At 33.2% G+C, this 19,551-nt stretch overlaps 1 protein-coding gene across 1 annotated transcript in view; it reads right to left on the bottom strand.

Moving 5' to 3' along the window:
* The window catches only part of Lrrtm4 (leucine rich repeat transmembrane neuronal 4), a 748,759-nt gene that overhangs the window by 217,862 nt on the left and 511,346 nt on the right, over positions 1 to 19,551 (bottom strand). The gene's annotated exons all lie outside the window — the stretch shown is intronic.

Below are 19,551 nucleotides of genomic sequence, written 5' to 3' on the forward strand. Positions count from 1 at the left end.
ATTATAAGCCTCCATCAGAAAGAAGGATATTGTAACATTTTTAAGGAAATGGAAATACTTGGAAAAAGTTGTCTGTTAAGCAAAGTAAGCCAGGCCCAAAGAGACATAGGTTGCATGGTTTTCCTCATTTGTAGTAAGTAGAATATGCCTGTGAATCTACAAGTTAACATGATGGATGGTAAATGACAAAAAAAAATACACTTGGACGTGATAAATTAAATAGTACTGTAAACATTCACTCAGTGAGACCAAAGGAGAATACTCTTAGGAGAGGATCACAAAGGCTCAATAGATGTTCATCAAAAGGAACTCCAAGAATGGGAAACAAGAGGGTTTTGTTTTTGTTGTTGTTATTTTGCTTTTTGTTTCTTTTTAAAAATTTTTCACCTCTGTCATTTTTTTCTTAATTTCTGTAACTTTTGTCTAGTACATAAGTTTATTTGTTTGGGAGGGGATAAGGGCAGCACAGAAATGGTAGGACAACAGTGAATAAATACAGCAGTGATACTCACTAGACACTGTGCTGAAATGGGAGAGGAAAATATGAGAAAAAGAGGGATACTGTTCAAAAAGAAATGTACTCATTACCTGACTTATGCAACTGTAACTACTCTCTAAATCACCTAAATCACCTTTATGATAAAAGGGCTCATGGCTACTAAGGTAATTATGAAAGAATATTATAAATAGCTTTGCATATACAAATACGATTACTTAGTGGAAGTGAACTAATTATTTGAAAAAAGCAAATTACCAAAATTCAAGCAAAGAGACATAGATAAATCGAATTTACCTATAGGCATTAAAGAAAATGAATCAATTTCAGTATTTTTATCTTTAAAAGTAAAGCACTGAGCCTAGTTTCATTGGCAAAATGATCAATTTTAGAATAGGATATGAACAGAATATTTCCAACGTCAGTGGATGAAGCCAGTATTACTCTAACTCTGAAAACAAATTAGCAGCATAGATAAGAGTAAAATGAAATATCAGATCAATATCCTTATAGAAATTGGTGTACAGAGCCTCAAGAAAATGTTATTATACCAAATTCAACATTGTATGTAGAAAAAATTGGATTCCATGATCAAATAGCAATTATTTCAGCTATATGAGGTTCATTCCACATTTGAAAACCCATTAATGTCTTCTGCCATACCAACAAGACAAAGATGTAAAAGTGTATGACCATAACATTTGATAGAAACATCTTTTATTCTTAAAATTCATCTTGAGTCATAAAAATGTTTCTCTACTTCATAACTTAAAATAATATATTCAATTTTTAGAATTATTAGTGTCCACAAATTAAAAACAAAGAAAAAAACCACATTATTCAAAACACTCTCGGAACACATTTTGAATAATGGTTGGCCCTAATACTTTTACTTTTCATTAAGCCAGTCAAATAAATCCTGTAACATGTTGTGAATATATTGAAATTGAAAATATATGTGTAAGTAAAAACATGTGTTAAAAGGTTGTCATCATTATATAAATAATTCTTGCTGCTTGAAGACAATACTAAACTATGAGAATTAAATTTTGAATGATTATCATTATACATAGTAAGAACAGAATACCTAAAATTTACTTTGAACATGTCCAATAGTCTATGTTTTGGAAGGGATGATTGAAACCAGGTCCCTATTGCCTATCTTCAAATCAAACTTGAGAGAGATTTCCTAGCAGGTACTCTAGTGTCAAGAGCTAGGTCTGAATACATATTTCAACAGTTTTAATTAAAATCTAATTAAATTTTATTTAAAATCTAATTAAATTTTATTTAAAATCTAATTAAATTTTATTTAAAATTTAATTACAATAAGGGTCTGTCTATTTTTATTTTGAAAATTCCAAATCAAGTCCTTTCAACAGTTTTCATATCCAATGGCAATAAATAATTTGAACTCTGCAACAACTGAATTGTTAGCCAGGGGCTTACACCTGTAGTCAAAGCTGTTCAAAAGGCTGAGATAGGAGGATTGTGGTTTAAAACCAGCCCAATCAGGAAACCCAATGAGAATCTTACTTTCAATTAACAACTAAAAGGTAAAAGTAGAGCTGTGTCTCAAGTGAGCCTTGAGCACAAACAGACAGAGCCCAGGTCCAGAATTCAAGACCCAGGACCAGCACAAAACAAACAACCAAGCAAATAAATAACTCAACTGTAAATAAAATAGAGAAAGAAGGAGAGATGAAAAGGCAGAGAGACAAAACAAATATCAGATAAGATGGACTGGAAAAGAAAAGCAGGAAGATGATACAGAGAATAAGATAGTAAGAGTATGGACTCCATTGGGAGTATTTTCATGTAACAAAGTGTCTTTATTTGGTTTTCTTCTCCATATTATGCCCTCAGATTTATTGTTCACTTATTAAAAAAAAGAAACAAAACAAAACAAAAAAACACCTCACTGGATGCTTTCAGAAGTTTTCATATATACATACCCTCATCCAAATTTACACAATACAAGAACAAACACCAACAAGAAGAAAATCTATCAACTGAATTTCTCCCTTTGAGATTGTGTTATTTTTCTCCTTACTTTATTACTAATTTTGTTGAAGAGAATTTTGACTTTCTGCCTTACATGTACATTGCATTGTAATTTTTTCCATCAAACTTCTTCTATCTAAGTAGTATTGTCACGCTTTTAATGACAATTTCATGAACACTCCCAATGTGAGATTTTCCATTTTGATAAAGCCATTTACAGTGTTTGACAGTGTCAATTAATTCTCTAAGGACTCCATTTCAATGTTCTTTGCTGGTTTGACTTCTACCTGTCTGACAACTTTCCATGTTGGCTTCATTAGTTTATTTCCTCAAGATATTTAGATAATTTCCATAAGATATCCATTCAGCTCTATTTTTGTTCTAATATAATTTTTGAATAGCCTATTATTATATTTTTACATTATACATCAGCCCACCAGTGTATCTGATAAATGCTTTTAAAATTAATTACCTTCTTAGTCAAAATTTCATTGCATATCTTTCGTGAGTCTCCGGCTCCCACCAGCCTTACTGTTTTGGTATTATTGCAGTTTGTTCTAGCAGTTTTCTCTCAGAAGAAATACCTGACCTTCCACTGTATTTCATTAGGTGCACAACCATCTATGTATTCAACTAAATCCATAACCAGAAATCTGTTGCAGACATCTCTGTCTTTATTGAGCTCTAAAACTAATTAATCAGAAAAGATTTCAGATTTTATCTCCTGGTAGGTCTCTGATCTATTTGTGTCTAAGTGCACAGTCAGTATCACCACAGACTGTAAGATTACATGTTAAACTGCCTACCAGTCCATCCTGGATAAGTCAATAGGTTTAATCCATCAGTATTGCAATTTCATCATATCACTCCCCACATGATTTAGTAGACCTCCTAATGCTCGCTGAAATACATTTTTCATCTCTGAAATGTTAAAATACAGTCAAGGGATCTTTTTATTCTGATGCACCTTTTTAAAAAAATCCTTCACAAATAACATTTGCATTAATTGTTTTCTCTTCTCTTATTGGAATACATCAAGCTTGCTATATTAATAATAAATTCTATTTGGGGCCGTCATGGTTCTTCTTTTTAAACTACTTTTTTTTTCTTTAGCCACACAATTTTTTGTAACCCTGTTAATTGTCAAGGCTTTATTTCTTTTCTTTCAATAAAACTTTGTGAATAGTGACATAATACTCATTTCACCTCCTTAATAGGGAAGAATTGGTTTGTCTTAGTGGCCCTGTGTTCACAGCAACTACCTCAGGGCCAGGTGCATGTAGTTGTTCAATTAGAATAAATAAATGTTGACTGAGGATTCACTTGTTATTCTTTATGTATTTATTATATTACTAAAGCAAAGGGATGATATAAAACATTAAAGATGCAAGTAAACAAATAAAGAAACACAAACTTGAATTTTACCAGTCAGCTACCACTCCTGTACCCATTAAGTCATTCATTTATGCAATATCAACATGAGCAACAAGTTGCTTGGAAAGCATATGTAAAAACTTTTTACTTTAGTAATGATGATAAAATTACTGTGAATTAAAAACTAGGATTTTTTTAAAGAACAAAAACAGTCTTTGAAATGAATTTACAGTCTCATCACATATCAGGTAAATAAAATATAAAAGCAGAGGCCTACAAAATGAAATTATTTGATTGCTATCATCTGTGCTCAGTCTCTCTCTTCTACATTTATCTATGTAGTTATCCATCCATCCCTTTACATGACTACTTATATTCTACCATTTGAGAGAAAGACAGCTATTTTAAAGTTTCAAAAATAAATTCTCATCCTCAGCCAGCCCAGAATTCCCTGAGAGCTTTTCTTTAATCCTTAGCCAATTTTTACTTTTGCTGACTCTTTTATTTTGGATTAGTCAGAAGAAGAATGTATGTGTGGTAGGAGAAAAGTATAAACAGGAAAGGAGTCAGAGATAAAGACATGTGCATGATTCCTGGTCCATCCCCAGCATCTCTCCTTGGCAACTGCCCTTCTAATACTCCAGGTCCCTGGCCTGTGTTTGGAAGTTCAAAGGCTTTTTCCCAGTAAACCATTTAAAGTAGAGCTCCCTTCTCATTGATTTACACCATCTTTTTAAAGGCATTGCAATCCCAGAGCCTTGTTGTCAATGTATTACATGAAAACCTTGCTCATTTGTCAGAGCCTTAGAAACTATCAGTTACCTTGCCGTCATTTAGCCTTTACTAATTGATACAGAGACTACTGCTCTTTTTGCTGTCCCAAAGACTTCTCCATTTTTGATGTAGTTCATCTGGTATCTTATCAGAAATTTCCCTTCATAAAGTTGAAGGCATGTATTTTTTATAATTAAGATTCATATTTAAAAAGTTTTTGGCTTATCTTTAAAATTGTATTTTTCATGACTTTAGTCCAAATGCATTCTAACTGATCATTTGTAAAGATGAGACAGGTACTAAAGAAATGGTGACAATGACTTTTCCTCGTCACTTGTTATTCAGATTTATACCTTAGTCCATCATAATGAAATTTTGGTAGCATTTTAAGACAATACTCTATCACTTCATCCATGCCCCTTGCTCTTTTTCCTTTACTTTGTAATTTTTTTCTGGAAGTGTTTTACTTTTGTCCAAGGCTAGCTTTGGAACATGATCCTCCATCCACTTGACTTGCATGTATTTGGAATAACAGATATGCAGCATCCACCTTGCTCTTTGAGATAAGGAATCACTGTTACCCAGGCTGGATTCAAACCTTAGTTTTAACCTTTGCTTCTCATGTAGCTGGAATTATATCTGTGCCTGGCAAAGGTTATCATGGGATATTATCTTGTGCTGGAACATTATCTTGTACTACTCTACTGTTTTTTTTTTTCTCAATAATGGAGTCTTAACTCATGGCTTTGTCCTTTCTAGGCAAGGGATCTACCACTTGAACCACCAACCTCATTTTTATTTAAACAGGACAAGATGCCACAACAAATAGCTAAAAGAATACTATTAGTGATGATGAAAATGATGATGGTAAATGGTGACAATGACACTTATTAATAAGCTTAGACTTTTCTGCATTGTCCAAACATAATTTGGACCAATTGACAATTATTTCAGCTGTACTATTTTCTTTAAACCTCACAAAACCCAAAAGAACTGGAATCAATACATGTTTTTCAAGGAAAATAGAAGATAGGAAATAACAAACTGGGGAATAGAAACAATTTATAGTTGGTACAAAGTTTCAAGTCTTCAGAATACCTTTATTTTGCGGCATAGTATAAACACATCCATATAGATTTAAGCCAAAAATGATTTTAGCAGTCACTTGGTCCCACTCCCTCATTTTAGACACAGAAATTGGAACCTACAGCTTTAAGTGATGCAGCCATGGTTACTCCACAGGTGTATTTCAAAGCAGGCATTAAGTGTTAATCCCTAGACACACCATGCCATTTTCTTACCATGACATCTAAAATGGCTAAAAACCTAGGATTCATAGTCAGACAACTATAATAAATACAGGAAGTAAAAAGGATAGACAATTTAAAATCTCTAAGGGCCTAACATACACATTGAAGCAAGTAACTGTTTCCTATCTTTCCTTTTTCTTAGACAAATGGTATATCCTATTCATTTCTAAAAGTCATTTTTCCCATGTACTTCAGACAACTAACAGTAGCGTGAATAGTGAGAAAATCCTTTTAACTATATTGTAAACTCTCAAGATGCTCCCTTATCTATTTATTTTTCATTAAATGGCAAATATATTTATTTGGATTCTTCATCTACAGATGTGGTATTGTCTCGTGAACAGTTACATAGATCCAGATATATTTGTGTTGCATCATATGAATGTTATAAAGATTAAGAGACTTTTACCTTTGGTTTAATAACCTCAGGAAAATAATTGTTTGCATTATGAAATGTGTAATTTCTTACACATTCCCTGAAGTCATTTCACATTATCTTCACATATATTCTACCAGAACTTATATAAAGCTAAACCTCACCGCCTAGAGCTATAGCAATATAATTAGATTTCTATTTTACAATAGAATATGTGGATTTCATCTGAAAGTGTTTTATAATACAGTTCTCCAATTATAACAAAATTTCATAGTTATGTGTTGAAGTTGAGTTATAATTAATTTTGCAGTTTTAAGTTATGACTTTGAGATAAAAACATTATGGAGGAACTGTGTTAAGATGAGAATGACCCACAAGTCATGAGACCATACGTTCGTTCATTTACTCTTTATATCTTAATTCTGGACTCCCAGAATCTAAAGCACATTGGACATAAAACACAATGGCAGTTTACAGAAGTATGGAAGTGAGCAGGTAGTTTGATGCTACTAAGATTCCTGAGATGGAGATTTGAGTCATTCTCACTGTGCTGAGGCTGGTACTGGAATGAGATTCAGTTGCATAAGATGAATATTGCCCTTCCATACAGATAAAACAGATCCTTAATAAGAGACTTTCTCCATGTCTGTGTCAGCATCAACATATGTTTATTATAGATGCTCCTTCTTCAGACAAACTTACCCAAATTTGAGCTGGAGCTGAGTTGGAGCCATGGAATTATGACCCCTGATTAGCTCTCCAGGCAATTGTAAAGTTTCATAACCACTGATTTCTACAGTTAGGTGACAGGAGGTGAGGGAGTATGAGACAAGCAGAGGATTACTATGTGTTAAATTTTATAAGGGACATAGTGAAAGGATGCTAGGAAGCACATGGACTGGTAATCAATTTTGTCAGATGGGCTCAGTGAAGCTCCAGCCTCAAGTTTAGGCAGAGCTCCAACCCCAAGAAACAAATTACTGTCAGTGTTGATCTTCCACTGGATAAATGTTGGAATGCAGTCAGTATGGAGTTAAAAATGTGGCGTCAGAGAATTGTATTACACTATCTATACTTAAATGTATTAACAAATATTGTCATAAATTGGTAAGGTTCTTTTTTTGCAAAAGTCTATTGGTTTGTAGTAAAAAAAAAAAAAAAGAATATTTCCTCCTGATCCCTTTCCAAAAATGTAAGATAGAACAGCACAAGAAAAAAAATCGATGAGATTTAAATTACATATGGAATGTTTTAATGGTTATTTACTTTTCTATAAGAGAAAGAATAATAATCATGGGGATATTGTTATATTCTAGTCCATAAATCATTCTGAAAAGGAATGCAAACACTGAGTGTTGAGCTATTATTATTTTCCTTTAGGGTTTTACATTTTGTTTATATCTATAATAATCATACTGACTGGTAAAGATACAGATGATTTGGAGAAATTTTCCTATTAAGGGGTCAAATTTATCTGTCTTGGTTGTCATTTTAACGCATTCAAATAAATTATCCCCATCTTGTAAGACTGCAGCCATTCTCAACTGAAGTACCGGAGAAGAGGGAGTCACAGTGAAGAAGAGGAGCCCAGTAAAACTTCTATGAGAAATGCTAGTCCAATCTGTTCAACCAATGAGAGGACTGAGGACGAGGTAGGTTGAAAACTAGGGGAACTTCTCTCAAGAGAAAATAAGTAGCTTCATCCTAGTATCTGCACATTGCCCACTAGTAGTACTTCAAAGCCACCTGCCAATGTGTGCTTGTGAATATTGTAATTCATTCATTTCCTGAACAATTTTCAACCTACTTTTGTATGTGAGGCAGTAGTCTAAGCATATTCATAAACAACTGTTTCTAACAATGTGTTTATAATTCATCACAGGTTTGGTGTCACCACATCATCTCTGACAAAGAGATAATTGAGAAATGAAATTATATAATATATGAGAAAAAAAGAAAACCATAGCTAGAATTATTCTGCACTCCTTTTTCTTGTATTTCTTTAAGAGACAGGTTAGAAGAGTATGCAGAAATCTTTTTTTCTACAAACATTTCAAATTATTGTTTAATTTTGGACCAGATTAAAATAGAAATACTATCCAAGCTAAACAACAAAATATCTCACTCAAATTAGTGGGAAACACTATAATCTTGTTGCAAAAAGTAGTTATGCTGATAGTGGTTCAGTGTAGACTGATAGCTGGCAGTGAAAGAGATGGTAGACAAGATAACTGGATTCGAATGTGATTTCTATGATCACTAAATGTCCTGAAAGCAGTCATTGATGGTGTCCCACACTATAAGCAATGTTCATTTTATAAGGTTTGTAAAATAGTACATTTCTAATGAATTTGTATTGCTCAGTTTTTGTCAATTTCGTTAGCATTCTTGAGTGAGCATTTTAATCACTTATTGTATAGTACAGGAAATTCATGTTTGGATGTGTATATTCTGAAAGTAGACATGCTGTTTACTTCTCTTGTTGTCTGAAGTTTTCAGGAGGAAAGAATCCTTCCTTGGTGTTCGGAACATGTTGCCCAAGAATATATGACCTTTCGTGTTAGAGACGGGACATTGCAGTCCTTCTGATGAGCTCTAATATATACTTTGACGGTTGTGCTCATTTCTATTCTATCAGTGCTAATACAAGTGAATAACCCACTTACACAATTTTCCATCTTTCTCAAAGATGGATGAGTTAGCTTAATGTATAAAGGATGACAAAATGAAATATAGAAGTCTAGATGGAACAGAACAACCAAAGTACCAAATGCAATTACCAACAGCTGTCAATCCTTCTCCACATTTGTCATTCTATCTGTCACTAATTCTCAACATTGAAATTACGTGTCATGAGATAAATGCAATTAAACACCTTTTCTTAAATAAAACCCATATTCAAAGGAAAAATGCAAATTATACTGAGTATCATTTTAACATTTTCAAGATGGAAGAAAATGTATTCTCAATTTCTTTTGGCAAAAAAAAAAACATCTTCCTAGTACACTGCTCTTGAGAGTAATTTTGCTTCCTTAAAGAAAGATTTCAACATCTGTTCATATTAATACATGATATCTAATTCTAAATAATATTACTATTAATTTATTTGCTTTAATAGAGAAAATTATACATATATATGGATTTTGAAATGACAAAATATTAAAAATGATAACAGTTAAAACATATTTTAGGTTTATTGATCCTAAAATTGGAAAAAAACAGGTGTTTGAGCTTGTAACATTTATCATGAAAGCACTAGCATATTTGAAAATAATGATTATATTATTATTGCAACATATGGTGAATTTTATGGCATTAACTAATCTGCACTGTGGCTGTAATCTTGTAATAAACAGCACAAAATTACTATTTGATTCACATAACACAACATAAGTGAAGAAAATGCTGAGATGTATCCAAATATATCAGTCACTAATAAGTGTGGAATTTCAAATCAGTATAATCTGTTTCAGTAAATGGTATGAGGACTGGAAGAAATATCAGTAATATTAAAAAGAATATAGACAGCTGAATAGCTTGATATGTTGTTATTATAAATTCAATATTCTAAAAGGCTTTGTGGAGGATAAATAATGAAGTATTTCAAATTTTTAAAAAGTTTACATGCTTTTTATCCTTTTACCACTTTATGCCATTATTTATACCCTTTCATTCTTTAATGTCAGAAAATCATGAATGATATACAGATACAAGTAATATAAAATAAGCTCTTTGGTGTATATTGCTTAAATATTTTTGATTGATTTTTCAGTTTTTAAAATTTCTCTTTTTTTTTCCCCACTCTCTGACATTCATGGTTGATAAATTATGTAACATAGGTATGTAGGGATCTTTACAAATATCACTTGATCCAGGTAAAACAAAACAAAACAAAACAAAACAAAACAAAAAACAGTCTGTGGCTCATGCCTGTAATCCTAGCTACTCAGGAGGCTGAGATCGGAAGATTGTGATTTAAAGCCAGCCTGGGCAGGAAAGTCCATGAGACTCTTATCTCCCATAAACCACCACAAAACCAGAAGTGGTGCTGTGGCTCAAGTGTAGAGAGCTAGCCTTGATCTGAAGAGCTGAGGGACAGCGCCCAGGCCCAGAGTTCAGGCCCCATGACTGACAATGAAAAAGAAAAAAAAAAAAGAAGAAAGAAAACATTTAACAACAGAAGTTCAAGCCCTGTGTCTGAGTAACACTTGCCACATTTATGAGAAAATAGCATATCACAGGCTGGTTAGCTCATAGTTGTGTTTTCTTATTTTCTCATCAAATTTCTCTTCTTTACAGTGATTTCCTAAATAGGATCTTTGTTGCTTTGCAGTAGCAAAAGGTACATTCTAGTTTTGGATGGCTAATCTAGGCAAAAACAATTCAGTCTCATTTGCTCACAAGGGATTTGAGGCCAAAAGTTAACAGAATAAAAAATAAGAAATTTTATTTTTCTAGTCTAATCCTATGTGAGTCTATTTATCTAGAAAAAAAGACAGATTAGATGGAAGTTTACAAGAAGAATTTTAAAATGGTGTAAAAATATCTTGCTCTTACCATATGAGGCCAAGTCTTACATTTCTTATGAATCTGGCCATTTTAACATCATTGCATCATAGTTTTGTACATTCAAATTAAAGTATCAAGAAGATATGGTTTCTATAATCCCAGAGGCAGAAATAAAGAGGGTTGTGGTTTGGGGTTATTCTAAGCAAAAATGTTAGAAAGATCTATCTCAACCAGTAGGTAAGGTAAGGTAAGAAAAAAAAGAAAGAAAGAAAGAACACAATAGTAATGTGGCTGAAGTGTTAAGGCCCACAGTATTGACAAAAAAAAAAGGAAAGAAAAGTTAACAAGTGAAAAAAAAAACTATAATTCCACTAACAATGAAAGTTGAAACAAATGTGGTGATTGTGGAAAACTTTTACTAAGTGGAAGACATTAAATAGATATCAAGTTTCATAAAAAATAATTTTGCACAGTAAAAGGCCAAATTTCATAGTATTTGCTCTTATACATTAAAAGAAGCAGGTCAAATTTCATAGTATTTGCTCTTATACATTTTTTATTTATTCATGCCTAGCTAATTGTATCACTCGGACACAACAATTAGAAACTAACTTGTATATGATAAGGACATTTTGAAAATAACTCACATAATGAAATAAATTGATTGCATTCTTTTTATGTTTTTTTTTTAAGAATACTGCACAGAGGGGTTAGAGTTACATGAGTAAGGCCATGAGTACATTTCCTATTGAGCATTATTACCTCCTCCTTTGTTTTTACCCTATCCTCCCTTCCCTCCCCACCTCCCCAACTCCTCCTTCCCCCCTCCAAGTTGTAAGGTTCATTTTTCAACATAGTATCTTGTTCATCACATTGTTACAATGGATGAACCTATATCCTTATTTAAGCATTTTGTTATTTCCCTTCCCCTCCCCAAATTATAAAAATGTATATACAAGATGCCCTGCATATCTGAATCAAATACAGTTAAAACAGGGGTTATACTTGATATAAGTATATCAAGTATATATTGATATATATATATCAATATATATATTTATATATATATATCAATATATATATTGATATATATATATATCAATATATATATTGATAGGGGGAAGAACTTGATTTGTCATGGTTTGTCTGTCGTATAGGTCATTCTTCATGGATTTAATATTGTTTACATTGAATTATAGTTCTCTTTATAATTAATAGAAGGAGCAGCTGTTCTATATTAAATGCACACAAACCAGTTTCAGCTCTTACAGTTTCAAATTCAAATGTTATATAAAGCCTCAACTTATCTATACTGTACTGTATTATACAATCTGTCATTATATGTATAAATGATATTGTCGAACTTTCTATTTGCTTTCATATCAAACCAGTAACCAAAGAGTCCTTTAATAATGGCATGATAAATCATCAAAATGCATGATATATCATCAAGATGTATTTAAAACATAAGAATAAGCAAAGCCATACTGTATCTTATGTATGTACATATATATGTATACACATACACATATATATGTATATATATATGTTCAGCATCTCTGATAAGCTTGTACCAAGAAACACATTTTTTTTTAATTTAATGGAAACTTTAACTAGGAAAACAACCACAAACATGAATAAGGAGACTGGCTAAAGAAATCACTAATTATAAGAAAAATAGTTAAATCCTTAGTAATTATTTACACTCCTGGTTGTATATAATTCACTAGCATCTTTTCTTCTCTGCTAGTCCTTGTTCAGACAAGTTCCTTTCTCTAATGCCGCATTCACCTCATCTGATTGCATTCACTTACCAATACACTGAGTTTGCCATGAGTGTGGTTGTGCACATGTCAATATAAAACCATGTCTGTATAGACTTTCCTCACTTTCAATGGACATCCTCCAGTTAAGATAGCAATTTTGTTCCTTCCTTAATCTTACTTCAGTAAATGACAAACAGTAATGGGGTTATAACTTGGGATTTTGAATTTACTAGATGAAGGTACCACTACTTGAATCACACTTCCAGAACCTATATTTGTTTCAACTTTCACAAAGAGTGTCTTGCTTTTGTCCAGTGTTGCCCTGCAACAACAATCCTCCTTATTTGCAATAACTAGTATATGTCTGAGACAAGCAGAAAAGGTCAGATAAGTTGAAGTTAGGCGAAATGAAACCCAAGATAAGGACTCAAATGATTTTTTTCTTTCTTGCTATTGTTTCTAACATATTTATAAGATGATTTCTTTGTTGTTTTGTATGTCCCTCCCCCACGGTAGAACCCCTGTTTTCACTGTATTTGATGTTGATATAATTTGTGGAGGGTAAGGGAAAAAATTGTTTAACTAGGGATACAGGTGGACCCATTGCAACAATAGATGTATAAGACATTATGTCAAAAAACAAACTTTACAATTTTGGCGGAGGGGGTGGGGGTAGATGGGAGGGCAGAGATGGTAAGGGGAAACAAAGGAGGAGGCAACAATGCTTGATAAGAAATGTACTCATGACCTTGCTCATGTAATTGTAACCCCTCTGTATGGTATTTTCACAATTAAAAAACGTATTAATAATGAATAAAACAAAACAAAAACAATTATCCTCCTATTCTGGCTTATTTCTGTGTTGGGAGTACTGGTGTGTGCCATCACTTCAGATGGTATTTTGCTAACTTTTACCTTGAATAGATTTCTACCTTGATTCCTTCCATCTCTATCTCCTGAGTACGTGAGATTTTGGACCTGTGTAACATACTAAGATTCTTGATTCCTTATCCCTTGGCAAGCTTAATTATACTGCCAGTATCTTTCTATTTAATTATTTAACTGATTTTTACAAAACACTTTGTACAGGTTAAAATGATTTCCTGTTCCAACTCTCAATTTTGGTATGTTGTCAGATCTGAAATATTTTTCTAAGTTTATCTCTTAGAAGTGATATTCTGTCTTTATGACCAATTTAAGTATAAATATCCATAATATTATGGGCCTGGTGAAAATTTTCATTTATGGTGAGTATCCACAGCATGAAAACATTTCACTGAAAGCTCACTGAGTGATTGCAAGTGTTGACTTGTTCTCAATATGAAAGAGAATTTCAGAAGGCTAAAAGAACATTAGCTCACTGCAGTCCTTCACACTTGAACCAGCAGCCTGTTGATTTCCAAAAATTTCTGAGGTTTCCTCTCAACGCCCTCGGCATTAATGCAATAATGATTGCAAACTGTTATTGGTTTCCTTGGTCTTCACAGACACAACTCACAGTACAGGTTTATTTATTTTGGAATATTGATAACATTTAAAGTAGGAAAATGTAACACTACATTCTACTTGTATAATAGGTGCCAATTGATGGTTCTTTATTATATTTCAGTGATGAAGGAGCAATCTAAAGTATAGGAAATATTTTCTTTTTCAAAACCTTATTAGAAGACAACAAATAAGGATTAGGGCACAAACTTTTTTTTATTCAAATGTGGTAAAAACAGTAGGATGCCCTTTTATGCTAACTATGTCTGGGAAAGAATTGAGAGGCTTGCTGAGCCAGAAACATAAATGGATTTGATAGCTCGGGAGTTGAAAACCTTTATTTACATTCACTCAGTGTGAATGTGAGCTTCCATATGGTCAAACCTATGGCTTATGACTCTATGGGGAAGGTTAATATGTTATCTGGCTCTTCTTACACAAATTATATTCTGATGGCAACCATTAGCCTTCTCATAGTTTTCTTTCTTTTATGAGCTCTCCCAAACTATTCTCCCTGTTGGCCTACAAAAAAATTTCCCTTCTCTATCAGCCAGTTCAGTGTGATCAGTTCAGAAGGCAAGTTTCTTTCCTTTCTGCTACAGAAAAGTACTGCTTAAAGCAGAGATTTCCTTTGAAAACATTTAGCTATTTGATATTTAGCTATTTAGCTATTGGAGAAAAAGAAGGCACATACTTAAGTTAGAAGATTTTATTGCTCAGTCATGTTGGTAATGATGAATGGTAATGACTGGAGTCATTTTTTTAATATAACATAAAAAAGTATTTTCTCAATGTTCTGCTTCTACATTTATTTTCCACAATTCAACTGCTTGCTAACTATATATTTTCTAGCTTAAGGCTCTTGAATTCTAAGCAATGGATGAAATAGATATATAGAACAAAAATAAAACTGGGGAATAACGACAATGCTTTTAATCATTCCTTTATTTGTTTTGCCATTTATTTAATAAATGAATATTTATAGACATTCTATCACTCTGGCTTTGATTTTCCATAGAAATTGAGATTTAGTCTTGCATGGACATGCCTGAGAAACTGATAAATAGATCTTAAAGTAAGTGGTTTACCTGAAAACATATTTATTTTGGCAGAAGGGGGAAGAGGAAATTTTGGGATGCTGGTATCAAAAATTGAGGATGGGATTTGGATATTGCAGAGAAATGTAGTGTTTCCCCTATACCAGGTAGAATAAATGGGGTCTGAGGTCTGAGGTGACAGAGATAAATATATATTATAGATGCTATTTTTATGTAGAACAACATACCAATGTGCCCTTTAGATGTAGCCATGCCATCAAAGACAACTTGAAATCCTTACATTTCTAGGTAATAGAAAATGGTAGAGAGCAGAGTAAAGGAGATTTGTCTTTATTCATCAATCAGAGAGTCCAGCATGTGATGGACAGTGATGGCTGACCTGAATTAAGTGCCCAACACTTGTTTAACTGAGTAACATCCAATTCCACTATCATAAACATGATTATGGTTCATGTACACGTAAACATCTTTTGGACACCCGCAAGTCCTCAGTAGGTACAGTTAGTTTATCAAACAGTTACAAACAATAGCAAGTGATATTCTATTATTACTGATTTGATCTCACATATACCTGCAGAGTTTGAGAGTATAGGGAAAGTAGGCCTCATTTCAAAGGATCATTTAGACATTCGGGACTGAGAATATAAAGGAGGTATTTGAGTTACATAAATCCAGGTTGCTCATATAATGAGAAAAAAGAAATAACTGCCACATAATGTTAGATACTATAGCAATTCAGAATAATGTGGGGCACAGTGGATAGATCCTGAATCCAGACTCTAGAGAATATATTTTGAAAGATATAGAGAAGAAAATAGATGAAGCACAACAATAAAAATAATAATAAAAAACCACATTCAATGATATGTTTATGACTTAGAAGAGATTGGTTGTATTTGGAGCACATGTTTTAGTTGTACCATAAGCTGTAGATAGGAGATATGAAATTAGCAAAGATGAAACTGAAGATGTTTCAGTTCACTCTAACAAGAAAGTGTATGAAATAGTGGATTAATAAAGCTGAAAATGATTTCATGTCCACTGTGTCACCATATTCCTTCCCACTTTTTCATTCTGCTGGGAATAGTCCCTCTTATGCAAAGTAATCTAGATTATCCAGGTAGTCACCTTCAGAATGCCTAGCCATTGGTGACTGGTGGAGGCGGGGTGGAAGAAGCTCCTGACCTCATTTCAGCCCATTCTGTCTGTCTCTAGATGTCAGATGATAGATAATATTAGATTCTCCTTAGATACATAAAATTATGCTCTGTAAACCCAAGTGCTATTTTACTTAAGATTATAAAAAGCCAGTCTTTTTTTTTTTTTGTAGGTTGTGGGGCTTGAACTCTGGAAACTCATGCACATTTTTGCCCAGGCTGGCTTTGAACCGTGATGCTCAGATCTCAGCCTCCTGAGTAGCTAGGATTACAGGTGTGATCCACTGGCACCCGGCAAAAAAGCCAGTCTTCATCAATGAAATAGTATGTTATAAATGATGAGAGAGTAACAACAATAAGAAACGGATACTGTACCATAATGACAGTGAATAATACCCTGGAACAATTTGTGGTTCGGACTCAGAAATCCTGTCTTCATTTCAAGAGCATCCTTGTAGCATTTTTAGTGAGTCTCTCTTTTATCCAAGCTATTTTGATTTTAGCATTTTATATTTTCAAATAAAATGAAGTCATCCTAAACAATAAAATTATATTGTTTACAATTTTTTCAAGCATACAATTTTTTCTTTTTTTTTTTTTCAGTCATGGGGCCTATACTCAGGTCCTGGGCACTGTCCCTCAGCAATTCAGCTCAAGTCTAGGACTCTACCCCTTGAGCCATAGCACCACTTCTGGCTTTTTCTGTTTATGTGGTGCTGAGGAATCGAACCCAGGGCCTCATGCATACAAGGCAAGCACTCTACCACTGAGCTACCTTCCCAGCCCCAAGTATACAAGTTTTTGATGGCACAATGTTTAGAATTTAGAGCACTGATTTGCTAAGATTACATTCTCTCTGATGACCTACCCCTTGACCTCCAGTGGGACTTTTTACTGGTAGTTTTGGAGATAGAGTCTCCAGACTTCTCTTCCAGGCTGATTTCCAATCTTGATATTCCAGATCTCAGCCATCTGAGTAGTTAGGATTGCAGGCATGAACCACCATATTAAGTGCCTGTATTAGGCATATAAATTTAAATACACACACCCTTCCCCCTCCACATTTATATGGTTCTTTTTGGCCTCTTCCTTGCCAGCATATGTTGTTGTTTATTTTCTTCATAATGGCCATTCTCACTGTGAAGTAAGTCAGGGTTAGAGAGACAAAGGATGCTTGTTTTCTCTTTATATGTGAAAACTAGATTTAGCTGATAGACCTCTAAGTAAATGTGTGGGTGGTATCAAACACATTAACTGAAGTAGGATAGGTTCATGGGAGAATTAAAATAGTCAAAGTTCAGAAAAAATAAAATACTAGGAAGCAGGTACTCAAAAATGGGGGGGGAAAGTGGAAAGGGGTGGAAAGTGAAGAGGCAAAGAGGGGAGAATGAAGTCAAGAATCCAATGTATTTCCTACAAAATTAAGAAGAGAGAGGAAAGGTGTTGGTAGGGGAAGAATAGGTGAGAAAGTTGAAAAGGGTGAAATTGATCAAGATACTTTGGATCTATAAACTGCTTTGTTAAATGGGAACTCCTTTGCACAAATACTTAAACATAATAATAAAAAAGAATAGACTTCTAATAGACTATGTGCTGCTTGCAGAACCAAGAGGAAAGAAGGCAGGAGATGGTAGGAAAAAAAAGCCACTCATCCTGCAGACTGCTATTGGCATAAGCATAAATAAGACAGAAAAATGTTTGTGAGAGTTGTTAGCAGCTAAAAAGTTTCACGGAGCAGTTTGTAAGTCAGTACTAAGAGGTACTCCAGAACAACATCTTTAAAAGTAAGCATAGTCAGTATTTGGTAGCCATGGGAAAAAAAATCCCAGTGTTTGTAACCTAAGTCTCGAAAAAAAGCCAATAACAATGACTGAAGAGAACACAGCCTTAATGGGTGAGTGGAGGTATTTTGACATGTATTTGTATATAATGTTTATTTACTATTAAATTTTAAAATGTTAATGAGTGAAGTATTATACTCAGGCTTTTCCTTTACCTGTTCTTTAACCCTGATGTTCAATTTCTTTTGGACAAAACAGAAACATGACATTTCATAGCTGTTAGACATTGTTTATTCTAGTTCCAACTATACATGATCAAATGTGTGCCATAAAATACTCACATTCAGCAAAGCAATATAGTAATTCTTTATCCTGATGACAATAAAAAGTGATAGTGTACATCCATTCATTCTTGAAACTCATTGACCTTTGTTTAAGGAAACAAACAATGGTTGTATGTGAGAATACGGAAATGTAGCTATAAAATTAATAGTCTCTACCATAAAAGGGAAAATCAAAATGTAGTAAAGATAGGAAAGAAAGTGTTCCTTCAGTATTCTTTACTCACAAATTTATAGCTTACAACATTCATATGGATGTTGCCAGAACTCTACATTTACATCATAGGATCTACACCAACTGCATCCAATCTACCCTGATATTGCATTTGCAAACCCAAAACTACTTTAGTTATAGAAATTTCATATTAATACTGCTTGGAATATAATATAAGCAGAATAAAATAACTACTCTGGGCAGTCTGAGGATTCTGTGTCAAGCAATGGATATAAAGGGAGAGAGATGTGTATCTGTATGGATGTCTTATATAATTACAGGCTATTAATTCTTAGTGATCTTTTTGTGTTACACATGTGCATTTCAATCAAATGAGATTAACATTGTCATGTGTAAGTTTTATGAAAATGATAAATAATGTATAGTATGCATTAAATATTTTGTTTTTAAATATATAAAAATAGATTTGAAGAGACATCAAATCTCTTGATGCATTCTTTTAGCAACCAAAAATGTAACTTCCTTGGAGTAGCACTACTGGCTCATTGACGGAAGGAAAGCAATCACAAAACATAGACACGACTTCACTGGTATAAGGATTTTGCCCAATGAGTTTCTGTTTACATTTGTGATGTCATCAATCTTATGGGGGTGTCCAAAATCTGGTCATAGATACTTTTTTCACCTATCATTGTCATACTTCTTCTACTTCTCTTTGAAGAGTAAGTCTGCCACCAACTTTGATTCACTCAACTTATCTTTCATTTGAATAAAAAAAATCCTAAGAAATATTTCACCAAAATAAGCTCCAAGAAATTTTCAAAGCGTGCATACTAATTATGTAATTTCCTTGTAACAATTCAAGAAATGTGAAAAAGGAGAGAGAATATTTTGAGTTGTATTAACCTCATTTCAAGGATAATAATGGAGAGGTGAATTTGTGTG

Source organism: Dipodomys spectabilis, unplaced genomic scaffold, assembly GCF_019054845.1.
Source record: "Dipodomys spectabilis isolate Male_0828 unplaced genomic scaffold, ASM1905484v1 ptg000262l, whole genome shotgun sequence".
NCBI classification, from domain to species: Eukaryota; Metazoa; Chordata; class Mammalia; order Rodentia; family Heteromyidae; genus Dipodomys; species Dipodomys spectabilis.